The sequence below is a fragment of the Polyodon spathula genome, chromosome 50, assembly GCF_017654505.1.
Source record: "Polyodon spathula isolate WHYD16114869_AA chromosome 50, ASM1765450v1, whole genome shotgun sequence".
Classification (NCBI taxonomy): domain Eukaryota; kingdom Metazoa; phylum Chordata; class Actinopteri; order Acipenseriformes; family Polyodontidae; genus Polyodon; species Polyodon spathula.
In genome coordinates, this window is record NC_054583.1 from 717,917 (window position 1) to 727,187 (window position 9,271).

General features: G+C 46.7%; 1 long non-coding RNA gene across 1 annotated transcript; it reads left to right on the forward strand.

The window, feature by feature from the left end:
- Window positions 1–101: 101 nt before the first annotated feature.
- LOC121306774 lies at window positions 102–1,339 on the forward strand. Its single transcript, XR_005948245.1, has 3 exons — window positions 102–472; window positions 984–1,125; window positions 1,294–1,339. It is a non-coding gene; the product is annotated as an uncharacterized LOC121306774 (long non-coding RNA).
- The last annotated feature ends 7,932 nt before the right edge of the window (window positions 1,340–9,271 follow it).

The following is a 9,271-nucleotide window of genomic DNA, read 5'->3' on the forward strand; positions in this document are numbered from 1 at the left end:
TGAACATTCCCTCCCCCCTCCTCTCCTCACCCCTCCACCCCCTCCCTACCTCCTCCCTACCCAACCCACACCTCCATGTCAGTGTGGAGAGGGGGGAGGAGGGCAGGTGATACAGTGAGATACAGTGGCAGTCACGCACACACTGAGGGAGCGACAGGGAGATACACACAAACCTCCTTTTCTGAAACATCCTCAACTTCGATTTTATTCTTTCAAGCTTTGACAGATAGATAAATACATAGCAAGAGAGATAGACAGACAGACAGAGATAGATAGAGAGACAGACAGGTAGATAGACAGACAGCGAGATAGCTAGACAGACAGGTAGACAGACAGACAGACAGGTAGGTAGATAGATATGCAGCGTGCAAGGCTCCATGGAGGGAGAGAGACTGACTACAGTAGTGATTCAAACCCAAGATCACAGAAGAGGAGGATCAAACAACAAACTACATACTGGAGCAAATATGAGGTGAGCCTGTGCGTGTGTCTGTCTGGAGTCAAACTGAATAACATTGTGGGATTCTGTCTGTCTAACTGTCTGCCTGTCTGTCTGCCTGACTGGCTGTCTGTGTGTCTGCCTCGCTGTCTGTTTGTGTGTCTATCTGTCTGTCTGCCTGTCTCACCACTAAGTCCCTGTCGTGGTCCTGTCCAGTGTGTCGACACAGATAGTCTGTCCTCTATCTCGCGACTGACAGACATACTGACAGACACACAGACAAGACACACACAGACGGATTCTCCAACCCAGACAGACAAATATCGCAATTACTTTGTTACATGACAACGCTCCAGGCATTTCCTGTCTCCTGTCCTCCTCCTCTCCTCTCTCTCTCTCTCTCTCTCTCTCTCTCTCTCGTCACCAGACTGTATCTGGTCTGGGTCACCCTCCCCACTGCCTCTCTCTCCTCTCTCTCTCTCTCTCTCTCTCTCTCTCTCTCTCTCTCTCTCTCTCTCTCTCTCTCTCTCTCTCTCTCTCTCAGATACTAGCAGTGCTCCTCTCTCTCCTCTCTCTCCTCTACATCTCTCTGTACTCTCACAGTTTTCACCTGCACGTCACCAGACTGTATGCTGGTCTGGGTCACCCCACTGCCCAGCACTTACTGGGACAGAGATACCTGACTGGTGAGTGAGCAAACTCACAACATTAACAAGAACAGTAATGAGAGTGGTAATAATTATAACACCAGGGTTAATAGAAGGAGACAGATAATAATAATAATAATAATAATAATAATAATAATAATAATAATAATAATAATGCCAGTGTCTGTCTATCTGTCTGATTCTCAGGGGAGGGGGTGGAGCAGGATGGACAGACAGCCATGGAGTGGTTTAGGTGAGAAATACTGTCAGTGTGTGTGTGTGTGTGTGTGTGTGTGTGTGTGTGTGTGGTGTTTTTACATGAACTACTAGCCACCTCGTCGAGTGTCATCACCTTAGACGCCAATGTACAGTACACATCAAGTCTCTACTACCCTCACACTCACAGCTCCGTCCTCCTCGTGTCTTTCTCTCACCTCTCCACTCAGTCAATCTCTGGCTCGCTCCAGCAAGGTCATCCACACAACTAAAGAGTCCTAGACACTCTCTCTACTCTCGCTAGGTTTCCCTGACGGATTCAGCCAGAGACCTGGGGGTGTCTCCCCCCTCGCGTACTAGGAGATGGGGCTGAGCTGTCCTGGAACATTTCAATTAACCAACGCTCCTACAATACCCCTAAAATACATCAGTAAAACTTTGGACACGACACTCTGAGCGCGTCAGCATCTACGAAACTCCTCTAAGCTCTGATCGCCCTAACATGGAGAGAGAGTGAGAGTGAGAGAGAGAGAGAGAGAGAGAGAGAGAGAGAGAGAGAGAGAGAGAGAGAGAGAGAGAGACCCGCTGAGGTGTTTCTGTAGAAAAAGTATGTCTCTCTCGTGTGGCAGAGAGAGGGCTGAGACACACACAGCACATCTACATTAACAACAGAGAGAAAGAGAGACAGTTTGGGTTTTAAAATCCCTTTATTATATCCAAAAAAATAACAAAAAATACATCTAGCCATGAAGCAACAATTTCAAAACAATAGCAACCCTATCACGGTCCATTCAGGTCACTTTTAAAGTTTTTTTTTTTTTTTTACCTTTATAGGAACACAATTTCCCCCCTTCCTCGCTCACCTCGCACACCCAATCTCCAATGCACCAACGCTCTTTAAAACTGTCCTGCGCCATCTGATAATAATGAAAATCAGTCTTAATCCTGGAGAGCATCAGGACTCTCAAAACGCTTACAGCATTACTAAAACCAGTGGCTAAAATCTTGCTATTGCGGGATTTTAAAATGGCCAATTTCGCCTGACCAAGTACAGAGTTGACCAGTGAGCACTCGTTTCTTTGTTTAAAGCTATATTTAATGTTAAAAGCAAAGGGCTGTTTTGTAAAAACAACTCCCGAGGAAGCCAGCGGGTTTTCTAAAAAACTAAAAAAAAGGCTGCAGCCGGGGGCAGTCTGAAAACACATGGGAAACTGTCTCCACTGCGGAACAGAAAGGGCACTGATCACTGACCCCCGGCTCCACATGGCTCAACACTGATCACTGACCCCCGGCTCCACATGGCTCAACACTGATCACTGACCCCCGGCTCCACACGGCTCCACACGGCTCAACACTGATCACTGACCCCCGGCTCCACACGGCTCCACATGGCTCAACACTGATCACTGACCCCCGGCTCCACACGGCTCAACGCTGATCACTGACCCCTGGCTCCACATGGCTCAACACTGATCACTGACCCCCGGCTCCACACGGCTCCACACGGCTCAACACTGATCACTGACCCCCGGCTCCACACGGCTCCACACGGCTCAACACTGATCAGTGACCCCCGGCTCCACACGGCTCCACATGGCTCAACACTGATCACTGGCCCACTGGCTCACTGATCACTGACCCCCGGCTCAACACTGATCACTGACCCCCGGCTCCACACGGCTCAACACTGATCACTGACCCCCGGCTCCACACGGCTCAACACTGATCACTGACCCCTGGCTCCACACGGCTCAACACTGATCACTGACCCCCGGCTCCACACTGGCTCAACACTGATCACTGACCCCCGGCTCCACACGGCTCAACACTGATCACTGACCCCCGGCTCCACACGGCTCAACACTGATCACTGACCCCCGGCTCCACACGGCTCAACACTGATCACTGACCCCTGGCTCCACACGGCTCAACACTGATCACTGACCCCCGGCTCCACACGGCTCAACACTGATCACTGACCCCCGGCTCCACACGGCTCAACACTGATCACTGACCCCCGGCTCCACACGGCTCAACACTGATCACTGACCCCCGGCTCCACACGGCTCAACACTGATCACTGACCCCTGGCTCCACGCGACTCAACACTGATCACTGACCCTCGGCTCCACACGGCTCCACACTGATCAGTGACCCCCGGCTCCACGGGGCTCAGGTACCGGTTTGTGTCTATAACTCCGTGTAGCACTCTCCACTGCAGGTCTCCAGAGCGCTTGGGCAGGGGTAGTTTATATAAAACTCTCCAGACAGGGGATTGATCGTCAGGAACACTGAGGTGAGCTCTCCACTTAGTGTCCCCCAGGTCCTTCAGCTGATTATAATGACGTTTTTTAATGCACATTTCATACAGCTGGTTTTTCTCTACTGTATGGAAAGCCACCTCTGCCACTTTCTTCAACAGCAGTATTTTCCCAGTTGATTCCTCCTCCTCTGGCACTGAGGGGGAGACCAGCACTGTTGGAACAGGGGCTCCTGCTCTGGAACCAAGCGCTCTGATAAAAGACTAGTCAAGAATTGGGACATAGCTGGAATAAGAGAGGCCTGTAAATCACTCAGGATCTTTTCTACAAACCGCACTGATTTGATCTGTAGTGATGCAGCTAACTCCCTACTGGCTTTCCATTTAAACAAACTAAAATCAATAAGCTGGCCAAGCTTAATAAAACCTGCTTTATAAAACACTGAAGACATATGTGCAGAATTAAAACTTTCACATTTAAAAATGGGATTAAAAAACAGAGGCTCTTCAAAAACCCATTTAGTGCACAGTGACTCTTCTGATCTAGTGTTTTTTAAAATCCTCCATGCGTTAAGCAGGTTTTTATAAAAAAACTAACCAGCCCGCTATCATTGAGCTGTTCAGGGGATATTAAAAACAGGTGCTTGTCGAGCCCCAAGCCTCCCGCTCTGTGCAGGAGTGAGTGAGCCAGGCTTCTCTAGCTCAGCTCTGGGGCATAGAGCAGTTTCTGGGCAGCCTGTAGCCTGAACACTGCCACCCTGCTGGGTATATCAATCAGACCCTGCCCCCCTTCCTCACGGGGGAGGTACAGGACAGCCGGACGCTGCCAGTGATGCCCACTCCAGAAAAACTAGACCAGACACTTCTGAATCTCATTTAACAGACCCAGGGGAGGGTCCAGACACGCCAGCCTATGCCAGAGCATAGATGCCACTAGATTGTTAATAACGAGGACCCTCCCCCTAAATGAGAGTCGTGAAAGGAGCCACTACCAGCTCTGCAGCCTCCCTTTCACTTTATCCAGCAATCCCTCCCAGTTCTGTTGCATGAATGCTTTTTTCCAAAAAAAAACACCCCCAATATCTTAACCCCAGTGTTTTCCCAGGTCAGTGACGTCCCTGTCATTAGTAATGAAAACATTAAGGTCATCAGCATACTCAGATAGCCTGATGGGGGCTCTGTTGGGTGCAGCTGGAACAGCCAGCCAGGTTAGCTTCTCCCTCAGTGGATGCAGGAAAGGCTCTATAGAGAGGGAGTAGAGCATCCCTGAGAGGGAGCAGCCCTGCCGTATCCCCCTCTGCACAGGGAAAGGGACACTCAGATCAGTGTTTACTTTCTCCAGGCTAAAAACGGTCTTATAGAGGAGTCTAATATTAGAAATAAAAACAGAGCCAAAACCAAATGCCTTCAGTGTATGAAACAAATACTCATGGTCAACTCTGTCAAAAACTTTTTCCTGGTCAATTGAAATTAAACCAACGTCAATATTAAAAAGTTTGGACACATTAAAAAGGTCTCTTATTAAAAACAGATTATCAAAAATGGATCGGTCTGGTTGATCCTTATGCACTACTGATCCTATTTGTGTCTGCAGCTGATTTGCCACCGCCTTGGAAAAGATTTTGTAGTCTGAGCACAACAATGAGACAGGGCACCAGTTCTTAAGGTTACAGAGGTCTCCTTTCTTGGGTATCAGAGTGATTACTCCTGCAGGCCCCGGTACGCCCCTCACTGCGTTGAACATCCAACTGCCTCTCAAACTCCACAATCTCACTCACTGACCACCGCATCTACCGACCTGCTGACACGTTGGGTGTATTGCGGACAAAACACTTTAATTTGGATCTTTCCGATATCCCACCACTGCCTCAAACTGGCATACTGATTTTTTACTTTTCTCCAGTTCTGCCAAAATAATTGGTCAATTGTTTGTCTAACAGTAGTTTTGTGTTACAGTGCCAGTATGACTTTGAATGTGTTTTGGTGGGTAAAGATATAGTAGCAGATACAAAGTGATGATCAGAAATAGAGTTGGGTGAGATACTGCATCTAATGAATTTATTTGTGTGATGCTTTGGTGTGTAAAACCAGTCCAGACGTGCCCCTGACAGCTGATTCTGATTGACTTTAATCCATGTGTATTGTTTGCTCCTCCAGATGTCAACCAGGTCAGAAGTGTTTAATACAGTGGCCAGCTCTCTAACAGATTGGGGATTGGGCTCCCTGTGGTTTCTATTATTGTTAAAGTCCATAGTGCAGTTAAAATCTCTTCCCAGTATGAGGACATGACCAGTGTCACATTGTCCCAACACCTGACTCAACTTTTTAAAAAATAAAATTTGCTCCCCCGCAACATTATGAGCATAATTATTAATAAAACTAATTTAAAAACCACCATATTTTACTTCTACTTTTAAGAGTCTTCCTTGAACAATTTCATTTATTGCTAAAATTTCTACCTTAAAACCTGGAGAAAATAAAACAGCCACCCCTGCACTAACATTTGGGCCGTGACTTAAAACACAGTCGCCCCCCCCACTCAGACTGCCAGTGAGACTGGCTAGTGCAGTCTGAATGCATCTCCTGCAATAAAATCATGTTCGCTCGTTTACTATTTAAAAAATCAAATAGCTGTGCTCTCTTATTAAAATCTCTAGCCCCATTTATGTTAAAAGAGCCTAAAATAATTTCCTCCATTGGTAAAAATAGATTGCTCAACAACAAAGTGAATAAAGACATAAACATGTAAATATTCTAGGTAAAATTAGCCATTAAAATTGATTAGAAGATCTCAACATTTTCCTCACTGAACTCATATGCTTTTTCAGTCTGAATCTTTTTTTATGATCGAATTCAGCTAAAGTTGCTTTCCTGAGTACAACGTTTGCAGAGTGGGAAAAATGATTTTACCTCTACTCGCCTCTTACCCTTTTTTCTATCAAGAAAAGTGCTGATTTCTTTAATAGTGTATAATTTGCCCTTACCGGTTTGGCTGGCCGAAATGTCAGAGAACTGCGAGGTATCGGAGAAACTTCCATCATCCTCTTCACCCTCCTCATACAGCAACATCTCCTCCTCCACAGCCCACCCCCCGGGCCAAGAGGAGCCGCCCGGGACAGGATCCCCATCAGAGCCGGCTTGAACTCCGGCACCACGGACCTCCTCCTCACAGCCAAGTACCGCCATGGGGCCAACAGAGATTCACCTCCGCTAACCCCACCCAATACCTGAACCTGAGAAGCGGTCTCAGCGGGCCGGGAATCACCATCCACACCCTCCTCTGTCCGACTACTCTGTTCCACCGCAGCACAGGGCTGAGACCCTCCACCACTGCCCTGAGAAACCAGCGGTCCCCAAATTGACTCCCCCCCGCCCGCCTCGCCGGCAGCAGCAGAGGACGCCTTCCTCTCTTTCAGCTGCCGTTTCTTCCCCACCACCTTGAACTCACTCTCCTGATCAGCATTAGCAAACGTTGTAGCAGCCTTTGACTCGGCTGTAGACTCGCTGCTGGCGGGGTGTTGTTGTGCTGAGTCACCTGGTTCTGGTCACTCTGTCTCTTCCACCTGCGCTCTCTGATCCACTTCGCCCCCCTCCCCGGTAGCATTGCTATTACCACTCTGACCTGCTTCTGCGTTTGACCGTGGGCATGAGTGTTTGAGATGCCCCTGTTCCCCACAACGAAAACATTTCATTACGTCTGTGCTTGCAAACGCTACATAGTCCCCACCTTCAATATTAAAACACCATGCAACATTTAAAACAAAATCAGGGACATTCAGAAGCACAAAAACCTGCCTCCTGAAAGATGTTACATGTTTAATTTCTGGTGTCTTGCAACCGAGTGGAATTTGTTTAAAAGGCGACATTATTTTGCCGTGTCGAGAGAGCTCTCTCGCAACTACGGCGTTATCAATAAACGGGGGGATATTTGAAAGAATAACTTTAGTCAAAGGTGTAGACAGGGGCATGACTGAAATAAATGAACCATTTATAACAAACCCTTCTTGCACAATTTTACTGACCAGAATTTCTTGACTCAGGAAAACAACTATTGCTTTGTTCATTCGTGAGGCAGATTTAATATTACCAAACCCGACCAGTGTCTCCGAGTCAACCCCCTCCCCGGGTGCACACGCTGACTAAAAATTTGCAGATATTAAAACAAACTTATATAGAAAACAAATTTATTTATATATTTACTTAAACTAATTTAAAGTTACTAATACAGTTCACTGCTCCTTGCTCACAGGCCCCTCCCACAGAGAGAGAAAGAGAGAGAGAGAGAGAGAGAGAGAGAGAGAGAGAGAGAGAGAGAGAGAGAGAGAGAACTTTTTAATTATGTTAATGTGTAATTGTATGAATTTTCTTTAACCCTATGAAATGCTCAGTTGAAATCGCAAGTCCTTTTCCAAGGGTCACGTTTGAAATGTGTAATACTAGAATTAACTAATTGTTGAAATGATTGTTGTGGAATAAAATGGTATTCACTTTTCTGTTGAATTCTTCTGACTGGTTTCGTTGACAAATCAACAGTTTTCTGTGGATTCATGGCACAAACTGTAGATTCATTAATCAGCAATGTATCTGCCTCACACTGCCCTGCTCTTCGAAACCATGCAGCCAGTTTCTTAGAAGATGCGTAGAGTTACTCAATCAAGAGATCAAAGGGTGATGTCACAGATGTTTTAACAACTGTGTGTGTCTGTCTGTCTGTGTCTCTCTGTCTGTGTGTCTGTGTGTGTCTGTCTTTGTGTGTGTCTCTGTCTGTCTGTGTCTCTCTGTCTGTGTGTCTGTGTGTGTCTGTCTTGTGTCTGTGTGTGTGTGTGTGTGTGTGTGTGTGTCTGTGTGTGTGTGTGTGTGTGTGTGTGTGTGTGTGTGTCTGTGTCTGTCTGTCTCTGTGTCTGTGTGTGTCTGTACATACACAGACAGTCCGTGTGTGTGTCTGTCTGTCTGTGTGTGTCTCTGTGTCTGTGTTGTCTGTGTGTGTGTGTGTGTGTGTGTGTGTGTGTGTGTGTGTGTCTGTGTGTGTGTGTGTGTGTGTATGTGTGTGTCTGTCTGTCTGTGTGTCTCTGTCTGTCTGTGTCTCTGTCTGTGTGTGTGCGTGTGTCTGTCTGTCTGTGTGTGTGTGTGTGTGCATGTCTCTCTGTCTGCCTGTCTGTCTTTCTACAGGGAGGTGGAACGGTTCCTGTCGAAAGCAGCATCTCAAGGGGTTCTAGAAGCACAGATCCTGCTAAATGAACTTGGAATCACAGACTGGGATCTGGAACCCGGAACCCAAGAGGAGTGAGAACCGAGAATAAAACTGAAGCAGAGTCAAAATCTGTAAAGCATTTTGCTGAGACTCTTCTAGCTGTACTGCAACACAGCAAACTAATACCATAAATAAAACCTCCTTGAAAAGAGATAAGTGTTTCTTTATATTTCTTTATTATTCTTAACACAGGTATCATCATAGGGCAATGACTCAGGTAAGACAGCCATTAAATGTAGCTTCCTAAATTCTCGGAAACAAAATTCTAGAACTTGAAGCTACTGCACTAACAAGTAACTATGATGCGATAGGTGTTACAGAAACTTGGTTGTCTGAGAGTGATGGGGACGAATATAATATTTGTGGGTATACACTGTATAGGAAAGACAGGCAGGACAGAAGAGGTGGAGGGGTAGCGCTATACATAAGAAACAGTCTTGAAACCAAAGTGTTAAACC